The following is an 18,309-nucleotide window of genomic DNA, read 5'->3' as shown; positions in this document are numbered from 1 at the left end:
TTATTTTGCTGTATTTCAACACTTCTTTATTAAAGTAGCCATTCATTTATAGATATGAACAAAGTCTAAGGTTTTTTGCTCACTTCACGCAGCCTGTGGGATTTGTTGCCAAAGGGCTTCTTAATGTTTCAGAGAGGTGAATAATAATTCTTTATACAGCATCCTCTCCCCAACTTCGTAATATGAGTCTTTTACACATTTAAGAAAAAGATCATTTAAAAATGTCGCCTATAATTTAGTTACACTTAACGTAAAATTAGTGCAGCTCTTAAAGCCAATTAAGTATACTCTTAAGGCAAATTAATTGTGCCAGCATAAGAGTCAGTGTAGCTGAGTCATGCTGTGAGATCTGATTGAACTCTGCCTTTCTCCTAAAATTAAAAAGTGGATTAGACGTGAGTCAGAAACTTTGTTATCTAGATGAGTTAGCATGAACTGGAACCTTCAGTGCACACTAGACTGAAGTTGAATATGCCTGATTCCTAATCTGGAAATTATCAGGAGAGCAGAAAATTGCTGAAGGATATTTTTTTCATAACTCAAGAGAAAATACTTTGTTCAAATCACCTATTTGGATCAATCATGTCTTTGGTTTAAGATAAAAGAAACTTGAGTGTTTCTAATGAAGGACGCCCAGATATTGATGGTTTCTGATGTCCAACAATCCCAAACATCACACACACGCACACTGGTGGCTCACTTAATAAAGAAAATGGACCAGAGAAAAGCTGCAGATACACACATTCTGGGCCTCAAATTCATTTGCTTGACCTAAAACCCTTGGAGTGTCCCGTTCAGATAACAAAGCCATTGGCATTGTTGTGCTTTATCTGGAATCATATTAAAAACAAGCTGCTCCAGCTCTGTTATGGATATACGGACCCATAAGCTGCTTTTACATCAGTTTGTTAAGTCATCTGCTTCTTGTTTGCATTGATGTCAATGAGATATATTCAAGATTTAAACATCTATTATATTATGAGTTGCATTATCACAATATGTTCCTGGACTTTATCCGTCTGCATGCTTCCTTGTTAAATCCTATCCCAAACGTTAAAAAGATTACAGTGTTCCAGACAGGGCGCCTTGCATTATGTGGATTGATGGCACACTTTAACAACTTGCCTCAGCAGAGAAAACATGCGTTATCGTTCTAATGCCCTGGCTTTTCCAGTCGGTCTCTGAGCACCACGTAATAATGCTTCTGACTCACAATGTTTCCAACCACAACCATATAATGTTACATTATCATAGTTATTTCAAAAAGCATTCATCTACAACAAATTTCAAAACACTTTTACTTTTTCCAAAAAGTTGAACAAGTAAACAGATGTTTGGTGGAGGTCTTTCTTTAAATTAGCAGCATTGCTGCTGTTTTGTTGTGACATATTCTTTTTAATCCAAGTGTCCTGTTTTTAATAACATGACAGTTCTATTTGTATTGTAGTATTTTAGTGGTACACCTGAATTTTCCCCAAAATTAAAGAATATTTCTGCTACATTCTATTCTCCATTAAAATAAAGTTTTTATAGTGTGGCGTTGATACATTTTTCATAAGGCCAGCAACACTTGCTAAGGCAGTTCACTTTTTTCTTTGCCATAATTACCTCGATCTCTAAGCAGATATTTTCTCTTCTTTGCAACCTCTATAATGCAAACAACTCTGGTCTTTCAGGGTCTAAATCCATTTGCTCTGACTGTAATTCATGGAAATATAATCTGCATTTCTCCCTAAATGCATGCATAATGCCCCATTTAAATGGGGGTAAACAGTGTCAGTGCAAAAAGGCACTATTTGTAGCAAAACAAATGTCAACAATTTGAAAAAGTCTAGCACTTTGCAAATACCTTTCGGACGCTTTTTCTTTTCATAGCGTGTGTGTTGCAACATTAACCTCAATATTACAATAAAAACAACATGCTGTTACTCCAAACTTCTGTTATCTGTTCTTCTAAGGTAGTTACATAAGAAAATTGTTCATTTAAACTTTGTTTTAATCTCGCAAATAAATTAAACAAACATTGACCATTAAATTTAAAAGTGAGAGTGTAATGAGTTTATTTAATCCAAACAATTTTAATCGTTAATGAGTCAAAGCATAACTGTAACATTCATCTGATCTTTGTGAGACTAAAATGATGACGATGCCTGAAGTTTCATTTTGCATGCATTAGTTTGTCAGTTCTGGACTGGCTGATCACCATTCAGAAAGGATCAAGAACGATTTTCTTCACAGGAAGATGTATTCATGCATTACTGGTTACAGATAAATAATAATAATAAATTACAGTACACAACTCTAAAAATGTGTGTACTTTTAGAGCGAAAAGGTAAAGAAAGAAAAAAATATTAAACTTAGTAAAATTGCTTCCATTGTAATTTGTTTCTGTAAAGTAACTACCGGTATGTGTTCAAATAAACATTTGAAACTCAACCCGCCTATATTTTAAACATGTTACTCTCATAATTCACATTTGATAGAGTTACTCTAATTTCTGATTCATAAAATATTCAAAAGAGTGCAATAATTCCTACGTTTTTTCAACAATAACAATATTTGTTGTTAAGCTGTTGCTAAGGGATGAGTGCCTTTCATGGTAAAGTAAATATCTGATTTTAACTTTTGGAAAATTTACCTACTGTAAGGTTTTTGTGTTTAAGCAGATAAGTAGTATTTTAATAGCACTGATGTTTTATAAACAATTATTGTTGAAAAATTTGAGAAGAACAGAATAATTCCTATGTTTTCCCCACAATAATAATATTTGTTGTTAAGTTGTTGCTAAGAAACGAGCGTGTTTTCTGGTCACGAATTGAAACAAAGTACCGTATTTTCCAGACTATAAGTTACACCGGAGTATAAGTCGCATTTTGGAGGGAAATTTATTTGATAAAATCCAACACCAAGATCAGACACGTCATCTTGAAAGGCAATTTAAAATAAAAATAGAACAGAGGCAACAACAGGCTGAATAATTGCACAGTATGCTAACGCTACATGACAAACAATGAACTGAGAATGTGCCTGGTATGTTAACATAACATATTAAGAGTTATTCAGATAACTATAGCATAAGTAACATGCTAACAAGTTTACCAAGCCATCCGTGTCTCTCCAAATCACTACATCGAATGACATCTTCATCTTCGGTGTTGCTTGTAAACAATTCCGCTAACTCCGAAGCTAGCTTCTACCACACACATTATCAACACAGGCCTAGAGCGCCCTCTTGCGGTTTAGTGTGGAAGTAACATGCGATTTGATATAATAATGTGTAAATAATTTCACACATAAGTCGCACCCCTGGCCAAACTATGAAAAAAACTAACTTATAGTCCAGAAAATCCAGTAAATATTTGCTTTTTACTTTTGTAAGATCTACCTACTGTAAAGTTCTTGTCTCTAAGCAGATAAATAGTATTTTAATAGCACTAATGCTTTATAAACAATAGATGCATTTCCCGCCTCAGGTTATGATGGACAAAAGCTTCATAAAAGTTTCTTCACTTTCTTTCAATGAGTTAACTTTTGGTGTGGTAATTTTGCTGCTGCTGAGAGGAATTGTCTTCATTTCAGAAATCCATTCACATTTTCTCTCCTGCCAACATCTGCTGAGTGGACCAGAAATATCACCTGTCCACCGTGAAGTCCTGCTCCCCACTCAAGGACACAGAACAATTCTGGGCATCTGATGAGCTTTCCTTTAGGCAGATTACAATGAAATTGCCAGAGCCCACTCATGCATTAAATAGGGTTAGTCTGTTTCATTTTAAGAACTCTGTTGGCTTTCTTGTAGCAGAACCTTAGTGGATTTTATTATTTTACTCAAACCCTCATTAAAGATTTTGGACTTTTTATTTTTAAATCAATGGATTAAATAATACGTCGCCACTAATTTGCAGAGACTGTGGCCTCTGAGTGTGGAACATGAACAGATTTGCTATTTTTATATTTCCAGGATTGAGACTTAACTTCCATAATTAGACTGAAATTTCTCCACTTCAGACTTCAATCAGCAGCTGACGTCTTGCAGCCATTCTCTCTCAACAGGCGGGCTCTGCAGCTACCAACATTCACTGCATGTTTGCTGGCCTCTCAGCCTCCACTTTGATCCCGGTAAGTGAACAGCACACTCAGTCGGGTTGAGATGAGGTGACAGTCTCGGCCTTTTAAGAAGACTCCATTTCTTCGCCTTAAGAAGCTCTTTCATAGCGGATCACTTTCCATATGTTCAGTGAAATGCTGTCTTCTCCTTTCTGCAGACTCAAACGGGATCAAAGCTGTGTGTCCACCATGTTACAGAGAGCTTCCTGCTATTGCCACATAACAGTTCTATTTAAACCCTGATTGTTCCTGATACAGGCACTGATTTTTGACAGATGATCAACAGATCTTTACATTCTGATATTTTATGCTCATATTTTGGATTTGATCCAAGGTAACATCCCGGAAAAAAGCCAGGGCCTAGCAATAACTGCTGACTATTAACCATAAAATTTAGCAAATTGAAATTCTGAAAATAAATTTCTTCAATGGAACCGTAATTTTTTATAAAAAGTCACTTTTTTTAATGAAAAATCTTTCAAAACTTTTTGCAAACTGGTCAAAATCATCTCAGTTTCTCTCAGATGTTTGCTGAGGTAGAAAAATTACATATATACATATAAGCTGGAACAAGGTTTGTTTCAGTTTTTGAAGTGTAGTTTGGAATTTATATTGTGCATCAAATTTCACTTTTAGTCAAGTTTAGAACTAAGGTTTGAGTCTAAAAAGAACCAACTGGTGGTTTGTTAGCTAGGAAAATATTCCACATAAAGAGGTCAAAAATAAATCATTTAATTCTTTTTACAGTAAAACAGTTTTTATTCATATATCAATAAAATGATAGAAAGCTCTATTTCTATCATGTGTCAAAATATATCTTATGTTATTACTAAGTAATATAGCAGAGAGCTGCATAAATCTTTTAAGCAATCTATAGATAAGACTTTTTCTCAGAAATTACACATGAAGATATATATATGTATATATATATATATATTTTTATTTTTTTTTTCCAAGGACACGCTGACCTGTGGACGTGCTGGGTGTTATTGGATGAAGTTAACCACTTCATCTCTGCCTCTGCTGCTTTGGTATTTCTCCCTTTTCACATTGAAAGTGTCTTATTAATGTTGAAGAAAAGGCTCCTCCAAATAGTGATAGTACCTGGATCTGAGAGCTGTTTCATCAGCCTGTTGACAGAGCTGCAAGATAAGAAACTGTGATAGATGATGGTCAGCTTGTGCAAGTCCAACCTCGAAGAAAAGTGTGAGCTTGTACTTTCACCGGTTTAGTCTCTGTCATTGTTAGCCAAATGTTATTCCTCTGGATTCAAATATTATAGTTTCTTTAAAAAAAGAAGAAGAAAGAAACAGCTTCAGTTATGAAGACAGAAGACATGAAATATGTTCAAACCATTTATCTATCTGGTACTTTCCCTCTTTTAAAGCAATAAAACCCTTTAAAACTTCAGCAATATGATCTGGACTCACCTCTCTGCAGGTGAGTCCAGGTGAAACCAGTGCAGGCGTCTGACTTACTTTTTGGCAACTTGGACTTCAACACCAATGTGAATATTTCCTCTCAGGGGCTAAATTTTACTGTCCAAACCTTTTGCAAACCGGTCAAAATCATCTCAGTTCCTCTCAGACGTTTACTAAGTGAGAAGAGAAGTTCAGTTGTGTTTCCTAACTTACAGGTAACACCACTACAGACAATACAGGCTCCAGGTAAGAGCATCAAAGTTTTTCTTGCAGTTACAAAGAAAAAAAAAAGTCAGACCAAATCAAAACTTTGTCAATAAATGCATTTCACAACAGCAATGAGGTACATAACTGAATTCTTTGTAATGATCAAACAGTACAGTATGCTCAATTAATTATTTGGAGTATTTTAAAATGTTTCCATCTAAAAAAAACCTGGTAGAGTTCATATGTATATTGCCTACAGTAAGAATGATTTTCCTAAGTTTTTTCTTGAAAAATTGAAAATTATTTCTCTTACTTGAATTTTGTATTTATGTTATTTACTGGTACTTATTTAGCCATTCAAATACTTTAATTTTCAGTTATTAGTTTGATTATGTCATTTTTAAATATTATAGGGTTTTTAAACAGTTACTCAGTAAAATTTAAATCAATTAATTTTTTACTTGAATAATTCCCTGGATAGCTACTTTTTTCTCTTATTTGGGTGAAAATATGTCGAAGTACGTAGCTGAGTTGAGTTTTGTGTTTCTCTGGTGAACTAGGCCTGTCATGATTACAAATTTTACTGGGCAATAAATTAACCCAGAAATTATTGTGAAATAGGTGTTGTTGTTTTGAGTCCATTTTCAAATAGCATACAAATGATAGGGGAAAAAAATGCTAATTCTCCCTCTAAAAGACCAAACATTTTCCTTTTGTGAAAAGAACTCGATATCACAACTGGAAGACATTTCTAATGTCCAAAACAACAAATAAAAAGGCAATAAAGCCTGCACACTACCAAAACCATAAATAAAATGAAATCTTTCATCATCTTACAGAGATTCTGAAATCTCTGTAAGCAAATTTGCCCTTCAAAAAATAATCAGAATGGATATGATCAAATTATTTCAACTTATCAAGCAACTAATTAATTACTTATGGTGACAGATTTACAGCATTTCTGTTCATGACCTGTGTGTTGTAAATAGTAGAGCTGATTATTGAATTTTAACATTTTAATAAGTTTTGGGAGTTTTTTTTTAATGATGACACCAGCGTTGATGAAACCCCGAACCATATGCGAGTCAGGGCCTTCAAAGGTACCCTTGATGTAGATCAGGACAGAAAGACGTGTCCTCTGATGGTTTTCCGTGTGGATCTCACTACGGCGAACACCAAAGAAACACAACTCAGCATGTGTCCTTTGATTCTTCAACATGTTGTTAAGTGCAAAGCTTCACAGCTTCTTTTTTTTATTCCAGCTGCTTCTTCTGAAGTTCTCTACAGGACGTGTACAACAAACTCTTTCGACTGCAGATGTATGTGGCAGATGGAATATATACATCTACATAGTGAGAAAGAAAAAAAGGAAAAACTACAGAGGAATCTCAGGCCAAACACACGTAGAGCTACAGGATCTGTACTCACATAAGAGGGAAAGTCTTGCACAAATACAAATTATTTCTAGAAAAGCAGCCAGTAGTTTGGTGTTCTTCGGTACTGTTTCTAAAGGTCACAAATGAATGTTTAACTGAGTGTTTAAAAAGAGATCTGACATTTTGGGAAGTGTCTTTATTCTCTCAGCCGTAGGAAGATGTTGAAGGTAGCTGATGTATCTGCTTATTTTATCATTCATGGGGTTGAAAGTCACAGAGCTGCAAAAGCCTGAGGCTTCGGAGGACAAGAGGGGAGATGCTAGTCGACAGTTACACCAACCAGGGATGAAGAATTCAAACAATGAAAGAAAAATGTGACATAATATTAATTTGCACACAAATATCTGTGTTGGCGTTGAATATTTTAGTTTTAAATGCAAAACTGTTCTTTCAAAGAAGTGAAAGTGGTGTCTAATGGTGCAGAGGACAGCAGCGCTGCAGCAGCAGCAGCTCAGGTTTCTGGCTGCAGTCTTATTAGAGCTGAGCCGAGCCAAGACCAGGGATGCTTAAGGTCCGATGGACGTTTGGAAAACTTAATGCTTTAAGATTGAGACTAATTAATTACTTCACTTTTAATGAAACTTCTGATATGTTTCATTAATTTTAGAAAGGTTGATTTATGAAGAAAAACCGCTGATACAGCATGATGCACATCGAAACGGCAACAGATCACCATAGCAACAGGTCAAGGTACTTGTTTTTATTGGGTTTTTTTTAAGGGTACTGGAGAAGCAACAGAAAACTTTCATTAACCATTTGAAAATAACTCTGCTGCTGTTCTCAGGTTGCTGCTATGCAAATAAGTTCACAACAGGCTACATTCAGGAATAAAAAAGGTTTGTAACATTGAGTCATTTTAAGAAACATAAGAAATAATCGTGACATTTCCAGCAGTATGCATTTCCTTAGTCTGGTCCATGTGTTTGCTTCCAGCATAAATCATTCAAAACAGGTGAATAGATAACTGTGCAATGTGCTGACAGGGATAAATGGATTTTATTCCTTTTAATCCATCTAGGAACGGGACAACAGTTTCAGCAGAGGAGCTCATGGTCAGCCTGGTCAGATGCTGCTTTGTTAGTTTATAACTGTTCCTGTGTTACACATCAGCTGCATAATGTTGCTAATTCAGTCAAGTTCTGATGTATTTGCACAATAAGCTCCATAAAGGAGCCTCTAGGTGCTCCTCAGCTTACGTGACATAATAAATTCTCGTATTAATCAATCTGAAGTTAAACCAGCAGTTGAAAATACTGATTAGCAGCTGAAAGGGTCCATTAATTCACAGGCACAGTGGCTTATTTTTAATAAAATGACTCAGATAGAGCTGTTGAAACATACGGATTTCACAAACGCTAAAATCTAAAATGAAAGCTCTTTGTTTCCTCTCATCTTTTACATGCATATTACCACTGAAAAAAGTGCTGCAGTTCTCCAACAGTTCAGTCTGCTCACAGAGCCTCGTTTCAATTTTAACGTCTCATTGTTGCTCTGTAAATGTGGCTAACTTTGGGAAAGCAAGATATTTTCATGCAGCTTTTTGATAATCAAAAGCATCTGCATGTTCTCCAGTTTTAAAGAAAAACCAAGAGCACCTGTCTGCAGCAGAAACTCTTCTCCTGAAAATCTCAGTTTGTATTTGCATCATATAAGTGTTAAAATGAGCATTTCTATTTTTTCCACAAATACAAAAAAATATTCTCAACTTAAAATTAGATTTTTGTTTTTCCACATTCAGACAATCCGACAGCAAAAACAGGTCCATTTATTTGAAGCCTGTTTACACGTCTCTTTCACTGTGGACGGCTCTCTACTCTGTTCATATTGTGTACTAGTGGCTGATAGAAGCTGACAAAGCTCATGAGCTGCTTAATGCACCTTTAAGAGATATACCTTCATCTTAAACGCGGTACTTTAAGGCATTACGACGACAGAAACGTCCTCTTCAGCAGTTTAAGACAGCAGCCGACCAACGATGCAGGCTTTATTACATGGGTCAAATATTTTGCTGATATGTCTCCAGGTGACATTCCACCCACTAACTTTCATGAAAAACACATCTGACTGAATCACTTCATTTCAACCCAAATGTGACTGTCCTTGAACAGACTTTCAGATTCCTGTGCCTCAGCTGACTGAGCTAATGGATGTTCGGGAGTGAAAAGATGCAGCGGAGAAATAATTTTTCTATGCAGGCCAGGAATAAAAAATAAAGAACAGATCTCACTGATGGATTATGGCTTTAGATTGACACGGATTACAGTCAGCAGGATATTTGATGGAAGTTTCAGGCGGTTTTCATAAGGTCGCTACACTCATTTCATGACAAAGTAAAATGTGCGGCCAGAACAACAATCTGAGGGCTTAAAGCGAAGAGAACGTGAGCAAAGTCCGACTTTGTCCACTAAATATTCATAATGAAACGAAAATTGGCAAAAAACGTTTAGAAAAGATGGCAATAAATAATGTTACTTTTAAATTTAGCTAAAAGGTTTGCTGTATGGGAATAATTAGACTAAGAACCTTGCAGAATGAAGCAAGAATAAACTCACTGACCTCTATTTACATGACCATCTATCCATCCATCCAGCCAATTTCTAACATCCTTTTTCCCCTGGTGGGGTCAGGAGTACTCGCATCACAGAAAATTGAATTTAATTACATTTGTAAGTATATTACATTCATTTACAAAAGTGCTAATGAGCTGAAATGGTGAGTTCCTTTCAGTCGAGACTAAAAACCACCACCTTACCAGAGTTGTTTTTGAACCATAAGTGGAAAAATGACCATCATATTTGATGTGCATTGATGATTCTAATGATGAAACTTGACAAAATTTAATGTTTGTTAGTTTTCACAACTTTTGACTAAATGATGTGTGTGTTTAGGCCTGTCGTGATAAATAAATCAATTAGTCGCACAATAAATTAAAACTATCGACCTCATTTCAATTATCGTCTTTCTCGTTTCTTCATGCCTTTTTCTCTTTCTGTTGATGACACTGAATGAAAAAAGGATAAACTCTGGCGCTCTCCACTGACCCTCCCTCCTTCATTTCCTTAGTGTGATGCCCAGCACACACTAAACAATCTTAGAGCTGTCAGCCGATTGTCCGACATAATGATGTTGTCCAGAAAAGTTTGTAATCATTATAGGCATAGTTAGTAACAGTTTTCAGTCAGAGGCCTATTTGGATATGTTGAAAGACTGATTGCTACTGGAGATCCTTTCAGCCCAGAGCATCACTATCCAGAACAAGTTTCTTGGATGAGTATAGTTACAACAGCATATATTTTCTCTTCACATGTGATGAATATTTTTCCATTTAAATAAACTGAACTGCCCACACATGCATCCGTCAGTGCAAGAGCTGGTAACCATGGAGACTAAATGGAGACTGCTGGACAAGTCACCCCGCTCCTGGGAAGACAAAAGACGTGAAAGGTGCTGACAGATGGTTCACACTAGAACAGGAGATCGGTCATAAAGATGAAACGTTGTGAGTTCTCTACTGAGGAAGCTGACCAGGAAAAGGGTTCGTTCTGTTGAGTAAGAAAGGTTTTTAAAAAACAAAGTAAACAATTACATTTTCTTTTGAATCAAAATCAAAATGTGCAACTTCCTTTGTTGCATAGTGCATGTCCTCGTCTTTTTCTCGTCCCAAGGAAGTCAATGCAGTGAAAGCCAATCCTTTCACTGCATGGTTACAGTGAAAGGATTGGCTTTATCATCAACTTTGATGCATTATGATGGGATGCTAATGGCTCATAATCTATGGGCGTTAGCTGAAGCTCCATAATGACCACATCAATGTCTCGCCAACTGTGCGCTGTGTTAAATCAATCAAACAAAATAAACGTAGTAGGTAGGACAGCTTTGGCTAAAATATCAAAACAGAAGCACTTATTGTTCTGTTTATTCAGAAATTTAACCAGAACTCAACACACTTTGCCTCGTTAATTGTGCTGTAATTTACACTCTTTAGTGTCCTTTCCAGTTAGAATAAAAACAAAGGTTTCAAATCGAAAATGGTCCAGCTAAGAGTGAGAAGTGTAATATGAAGACAGGCATACAAAGCTGTTAAATTAGTTATTACAAAGAATTGTCACCAAATGTAACATTGGCAGGTTTTAGCCACTATTATTTCTATAGGAGCATATTTATTTACATTTCAAAAATATTCTGACGTCTAGTAGGAATAATTATTAGAACCTAGCAGTGGTGGGCAAAGCTAAGTTTGCTGCATTATCCTTAAAACATTAATCATAAACATTAGTTCCAACAAAGCGCTTCACCGTGCTTGTGCTTGTTTATTTAGCAAAAGCTTGGTGATGCTAACGAGACAACTTCAGCCATGTTGATACATACCATGTGACATTATGTATCAAAATCAACAGCATCAAATTTGTTATTACATTCATACAGTTGCGCTTTAGGAAGTGATTCTTTAAACGAGTCGATAACTAAAACCTCCACATGGATGTCGAGCTTTATTCAACAGAAAGCTTACAAAACAGTAAAGATAATTCATGTGGAAGTTAAGCAAAGTTAGCAAAAATCACTGAAGCACAAAACAAAAAAGTGCTATAAGAACTTGGGTTGAATAGCAGAAATGCTAAATTCTCATATTAATAAATTAGTTTTTAACCGGGTTTTCATTCTGAAATAAATGTTAAATGTTTAAAAGATAACTAAGAAAAAACAGTTCTGGTTCAGCTTCCAGACAGCAACAGAGGGTCAGGGGTAACCTAGAGAATGAGAAAATATTTATTTCAGTCGTTATCTTGAGTTGGACTTGACCCTCAAGGACTTGAGACCAACATGTGAAACGCCATCGCAACATTTGAAGTCTTCATTCTACATTTTGTCTCTCTGGACCTTGTTTAGCAATAGCTTTTTCATTAAAAATTAAAACATTTAACTTGTTCATAATTTGTGAGGTGGCAGTAACTGTGATGCAGCCATCTCTCATCATGTGGCGTTTTCTCTGTGGAAATGTTGAAAAATATCCATGTTTCGTTTTTTTTCTAGCTTCAGAGGAAGCTGTATCCTCTGAATTTGATAAGTGCACTTCAAGTTTCTATCAGTCTGTCTGCCTCTCTGTGTGTGTGAATTTTGACACCTCCAGGATATGATGCTTCATTTTAAGCTACTTAGGCATTCTCACTCTCCCACGGAGCTTCCTGCAGGGAGCACGCTGAAGATTCAAAGGCCACACGCTACTTTTCCAGCATGTTTGCAGCACAGACTGGATTTGGAGCTGGATTCACATAGCACTACGGAAAAAAAAGTGACTCAGGTTTATTTGCCGAAGGCTCAAATTACAGAGTATGAGTCACTATGCTGTAGCCTCACTTCTGCAAGTTTGAGTAGTAAAGAGCAAATAAACATTTTTTACCTGAAAAAAAAAAACAAACAATAAAACACAAGGTTCTATGATCTGAACAAAGCAGGAAATGGCAAAGGTAGACGGATCAAGTGTGTGAGATCTAAATACTAAACTAACTAGACAGTCCTGAAAAGAGGAATTAACCCGACTATTCTGATGCAAAACAAAAGCTGGCAGAGGTTAAAACCTTCATTATGTTGAGTTTCTGTCATCAGGTGGCCTGCGAGTACAGAGGATATTTTGTGGCAGAAGTACTCTTTGGTTGTCCTTGAAGGATTTTCTTCCTCAGGCTGTGGCATTCGACAACAGATTAAAAGTCAACAAGGTCAGAGTCAAAGCAACTGTTCATGTTTCTGCATAATCACGCATAGATCTTACAGAGTCTGTGTTCAGAAACCGAGGAAAAGCTGATTCCTTTTCAGAGTTTATCAGTTTTTAGATTGACTTTTGATCCTTCTTTACGATTCCGCTTCAGAGATAAAAGAGTCTTACATATTTGACCAGCTGTGTGATAATCAGCGCTTTATTTAGATCGACACAGAGTGCCGACTAAATCTTTATGGCAAAGCCTGTGTGAAAATCCTCGGTGTGCGGTTTTGTGTGACATGAGGAAAGTGTCGAACACCGTGGCGGATTGCACCAGCATGTGTATCCGAGTCACAACGCAGCAGCGTCCCTCAGACTCACAGCGGTTGGTCTTGTTAGCATTTATAATTCAGCCTGCACCTCACTTCGCTGCCAAAACGCTGAAGCAATCCCCTACGATTTTCACTTTCGTTTTCTTAAAAACGGGCGACTCGTCGGAAGAGCTCCAGACAGACTGGCCAGAGTTGCGGAGCCAATTTTACCCCTCTGGAGAAAAATGAGCCCTGGAAACACACTGAAGGTCAAAGTAATATCAGCAAAAGAAAGACTAAAATAATGATTGCATTAACATGCAGCTGGGGAGCCGTGTGCTCTTTACTGAGATCCAGAGAGGCGGGGGTACAATGGCCGCTCACTCTGCATGCTGCCAACAAGCTCGAGGGGGAGCAGCGCACACAAAACAAATATGAAAGCAAGTTTTGGCTCTCAGAGGCATGCATGCTTGCAGCTTTGCACACTAATATTCACAGTAACATGGGGGAGAAACGTGCCTGGGACTTTGTGCTGACTTTATGTTTGATTTATTATTTATTTTCACAATGTAACACTTTATTTCTGCGTGAGTGCACTTCTATTTTGTGAGCTTTGTCCTTTTTTATTTCACTTCCACCATGACATTTTCATCTGAACGCCACTTTATTCACAAGTGCTTGTGATTCATCTTCATCCCAAAAGTAAACAAAGAAGTGAACTTGAAAAGGGACTTTTTTTTTCCAATGCACCAAGCTTATTTACTGTTGTTACTGCTTGTTCCAGCAGTAACAACAGACACCTAAACCTCCCTTATTCCATTAACTTCCTGTGTCTCCTGGGGAATCTCCACCTCCACCCAGGCCAGCTGGGAAATTCAATCCCTCCAGCAAGCTTGCAGGTCAGCAGCTAGGCCTCTGTCCAGCTGGCTGTATCTGATAAGTGCCTAAAAGGAAACAAAAACCCCGTGTTGGCTCTTTGAAATCACTGAACTCTCGCCCTGAATAAACAAACTTCTCATCTAAAAATAAAAACCCCCCCGCAGTGATTGGTTTCCTTGATCTTGGTCCTTCTGGTCATCAAAGTTCAGTTCTGCAGGTGAGTGAAGGGACGTGGTCTGACTAGTAACAGTTCAGTTACTAGTCAGTAAGCGAATGCTTTTTCAGACGCATTCGCTTCATAGCTGCATTACAGTGGCTGCATTCCGGCGCAGGGAGCACCAAACATACGGACAATGTCACGGTCCATTTCCTGTCAGTTCCCAAGATATTTAGACTTTTCCGTCTGAAACACAGCATCTGCCGTCATGTGGAGTGAACACAATATTCTGTTGCAGCAGACTATCAGGACCATCTTCAAACTATTTAAAATGCATGTTAAAATGAAAGGTATAACGCCATCTATATCAAGACCTGTGCTAATAGCTCTCCTGTGACCCTTTGAGATGCTTTGTGGGTTGAGACTCTCAGTGGTTTGCTTAGTGTTCATTTGCTGTTAGAATAAACATAATTTCTGTGAAACATAAACATATTTATTTATGTGTTTATTTATTTTTTCTTCTGACATTGTTTAGAGATTGTAAACTGATTCTGGACCAACTCTAAAGACAACTCATTTCCCAACATACTGATAAATAAATAGGAAATAACCAAAGATAACAGTTTTGGTCTTTTGAGTTCTTTCAAGTGGGGAAGCTGCACAAACCGATGGAGAACCTGACAATCTCAGATGTTTCTGTGGGATAATTTAGGGTGAAGGTTTCAAACTAACCAGATGGTTGCATCTGCAGTGTGTGCTTTACATGATAGATAACTATGATAGACATTTCTATATGCAGGACAATCAATAATATGTGCATTTCTGTTTTGCCATCAAACCAATTAGACCATCAATGTGTTATTTTTGTTTAGATTTCTTGATTTAGGAATATAATAAAAAGTTGTTGGTTTTTATGCAATATTCACAACTTGCTCAGGTTGGAGTGAATTCATTATTGGCAAGTTCAGAACAGGGACAGGAGGCTGAATTTTTGACATCAAAAACAGCTTAAATATCAAAAACAGATGTTATACGATGGATTGAGACATTTTGTGTCTCAGTGATTTACTTCCTCGCTACATTTCCTGGTGGCTTTGACATGCATCCTGCAGCTGATCAGGAGATCAGCCGTGGGTTGTGTCACATAGGCGTTTTTCATTGCTCTCCTGATGGGCAGCACATTAAAGATTTGAGATATGGTGCTTTTAAAGGCTATTAAAAAAAGCTTAGCCCTGATGACCTGGTCAGACAGATTTTACCATCATCTCCTCATGGAGATCGCCCTCCAAACATTGTGCTATTTTTTTCAGATTTCTGCTGAAGCCTGGATTTGAAGAGATCTTTTTCAAATGAGCATTATGTGAAATAAAACCTTCTTCCTGCTTCTACTGACTAAAAGCATGATGTATAAACGCTTAAAGACACCTCACGTAAAAAACAAACAAACTAAAAAAAAACTGATTCTTGCAAGTGACCACAGGAGGTCCTTTTCTGATCCAAAGTCAAAGCTGTGATGATTGTTAATGCAGCTGGTCAAACTGACCGAACAGCTCGACTTTAATTGGAAACAAACGTGGTCGATGAATGCTTTGTAACAAACTGAAAACCTACCTATTAAGTGGTATTTATGCTGATGCTTAAAAATGAAAATAAATCAACAAAATAAATGTCTTGAACTTCTAAAATGGTTGATTAACAAGAACAAATTCACTGTTTAGAGAGCTTAGTAGGCATATTTCATCCAAATAAGGCGGGCCTCCCTGTTGTGATTCAGGAAATGTGTGCCGCTGTTCACAATAGCAGTTGTCACTAGCATGAATCATTATTCGGAATTTACAGAGCAGCTCCAGCGTGCAAATAAAAAGTGACAAAGCCAAAGCCCCTCTGTGCCACAAATTGAAAAATTTGTGGCACAGAGGGTTTGTGGTGTGTTTTTACACACCACAATAAATATAAAAAAAACTAGGGAAGCATAAAAAATATAGATAAATAAACACATTCTGAATTTGGCCAGGAAAAGCAAAAAACAGCTGTTAGATCAATCTAAGCAACAAAATAATTCAAGTCAAAGTACAAAAAAACAGTTAAAACCTGCAGGATTGTGGTACATCAGTAATGATTAGAATTGAAACATCTACAGCTTCAGCCCACACTGTTCATGCAGTTTGAAGTAAGTTTTAAGTAAAATACTAATAAAATAATATTTTTCAAACTCATGGTATAGGTTGCTTCAGCAACATAAAGAAGCACACAGGTTGCATCAGTATTCATTTCAAATCTTGTGTGCATGAGATGAGTTCCAAATCCTGGAGTCAGTCTCTTTTGATTCTGTTTGCTTGCCCAGCCTCTTGATGAAATAGCTGCAGTTCACACTCCTACTCTCAGTTACTATCCAGTGTGGAAAAAAAGAAAAACAAAACAAACAAAAAAAAACCCACGTCCGGTTATACTCCGCTTGGCAGCACTTTCATCGCTTCTCTAGACAATCATTAAAACTCTGCTGGCTCAAATATGCGAGTTAAATTTCACATCACACATGTCCAGCAATTTCAAAATCCATATTTTGTACACTTTAAATGTTGATTTGGGCACAATACAAAAAAAAATAAATAAACATCAGGAATTAATTTCCTGTTAACTATAATAGAAATGTTGCTGTGACATTTCTATCCATTTGCAGCAAATGTCCATCTCTGAAGATGGACATGTGTGTCCATCTTCAGAGAAGGCAGGTGGCTCTAGGTAAACAGTAATGGTGACAGTGTGGGATTTGATGGAAATATCCCTTCTGTCTTCCAGACCCTAATTACATAAATTATCCACAATGGATGAAGCTCCATATTAGAACATTCACAATGAAAAAGACACCAGCATTAGTTCATTATAACAACAATAGGTAATGGCTTCATGTTAGTCACATAATGAAATGTTTCAGTCTGGTGAAGGTGTTCTTGACAGCTGCAGCAGAAAAAAAAAATATGTAGTTTTCTTTTTTTTTTTTTTTTTTGCAAAAATACAAAAGTAAATGTGGGTTAAATTTATTCAGATTAACAGGATTAGACCTGGACTTGTGAGATACATGAGTTCATTTCCAGAGGAGGTGAAAGCTTGCTTATCAGATGTCACTTCAAATCACACATCAGAAAAAGTAAGCATTTTGAATTTTATAGCTCAAGAAAGAGTCTAAGAGTGGATTTATTCTTTGAAGCATAAACGGCTTTACTTACTGTGGATGGATAGATTAGCGAGAACATCTATCAAGGTTTTAAAATATTCCATTTCAACATTGCAAACATTTTCAGTCATACTTTCAGTTTTTTTTAAATGGATGCTGGAGAAAGTGCCAGAAGAAAAGGATTTTTATCATACTGTATTCGGTGCCCCTCCCCAATCTGTTGCTACACACAGCTGATTCTTCTAGTTAAACTTCTGTCCTAGAATTCACTGGAAATATTTCCAGAAAAATAAAACATTGATGAACTATTGAAATAACTATTCCAATGTTGAAGTGTAAGGGTAATGTTATGGGAATGTTTTTGCTGCAGGAGGAATAGGCGCACTTATTAAAATACATAAAAAATGAGGAAAGAACATTATGTGGAAATATTGAATCAACATCTAAAGACATCCACCAGGGCTTACGTTCAGAGAGGCTACAAAGTGGTTTCAGGACAGCAGACCTGTCAGTAGAAATGAGCCAAAATTCCAGAAACTATCATTGATGTTTGAAGAAAATGCAAAATTTCAGTTTGAAGGCAAAAGAGTAAGCAAACTTCTGATTTTAAAGACATCACAAATCAATCATCTTCTCTTCATTATTGAGGTGCTTAGCAAAAAGAAATACAGTATTTTGGTGATTGGTGAATTGACCTAAAACAAAAGAGTTTTGGTCTGACTTAACTGTACACGTTTTATTGTGGTGTATGTGAACTGCCTCTAAATTAGAACTACGTTTGGTAAGATCAGACTATCATGTCTGATGCCAGAACAGATAGTCTGACAAATTAACTAGATTGACTCAATGTTAGCAGAAAATAGTGTGATATTCAGTGACTTCCACATTTTAACTCTAGTTTGTTAAAACCAAAATGACAAA

The 18,309-nt window shown here is 36.6% G+C and overlaps 1 protein-coding gene and 1 long non-coding RNA gene across 2 annotated transcripts in view; one reads left to right on the top strand and one right to left on the bottom strand.

The window, feature by feature from the left end:
• Positions 1–18,309, bottom strand: part of tmem132e (transmembrane protein 132E) — a 422,525-nt gene that overhangs the window by 307,768 nt on the left and 96,448 nt on the right. The gene's annotated exons all lie outside the window — the stretch shown is intronic.
• LOC129370545 (uncharacterized) lies at positions 2,571–4,547 on the top strand. The gene is made up of 4 exons (XR_008607064.1): positions 2,571–2,599; positions 3,580–3,756; positions 3,962–4,119; positions 4,266–4,547. It is a non-coding gene; the product is annotated as an uncharacterized LOC129370545 (long non-coding RNA).

This window comes from Poeciliopsis prolifica, unplaced genomic scaffold (assembly GCF_027474105.1).
Source record: "Poeciliopsis prolifica strain line A6 unplaced genomic scaffold, Auburn_PproV2 SCAFFOLD024, whole genome shotgun sequence".
NCBI classification, from domain to species: Eukaryota; Metazoa; Chordata; class Actinopteri; order Cyprinodontiformes; family Poeciliidae; genus Poeciliopsis; species Poeciliopsis prolifica.
Note: the sequence above shows the minus strand (reverse complement) of the source record. Positions and strands in the feature narration are given on the sequence as shown.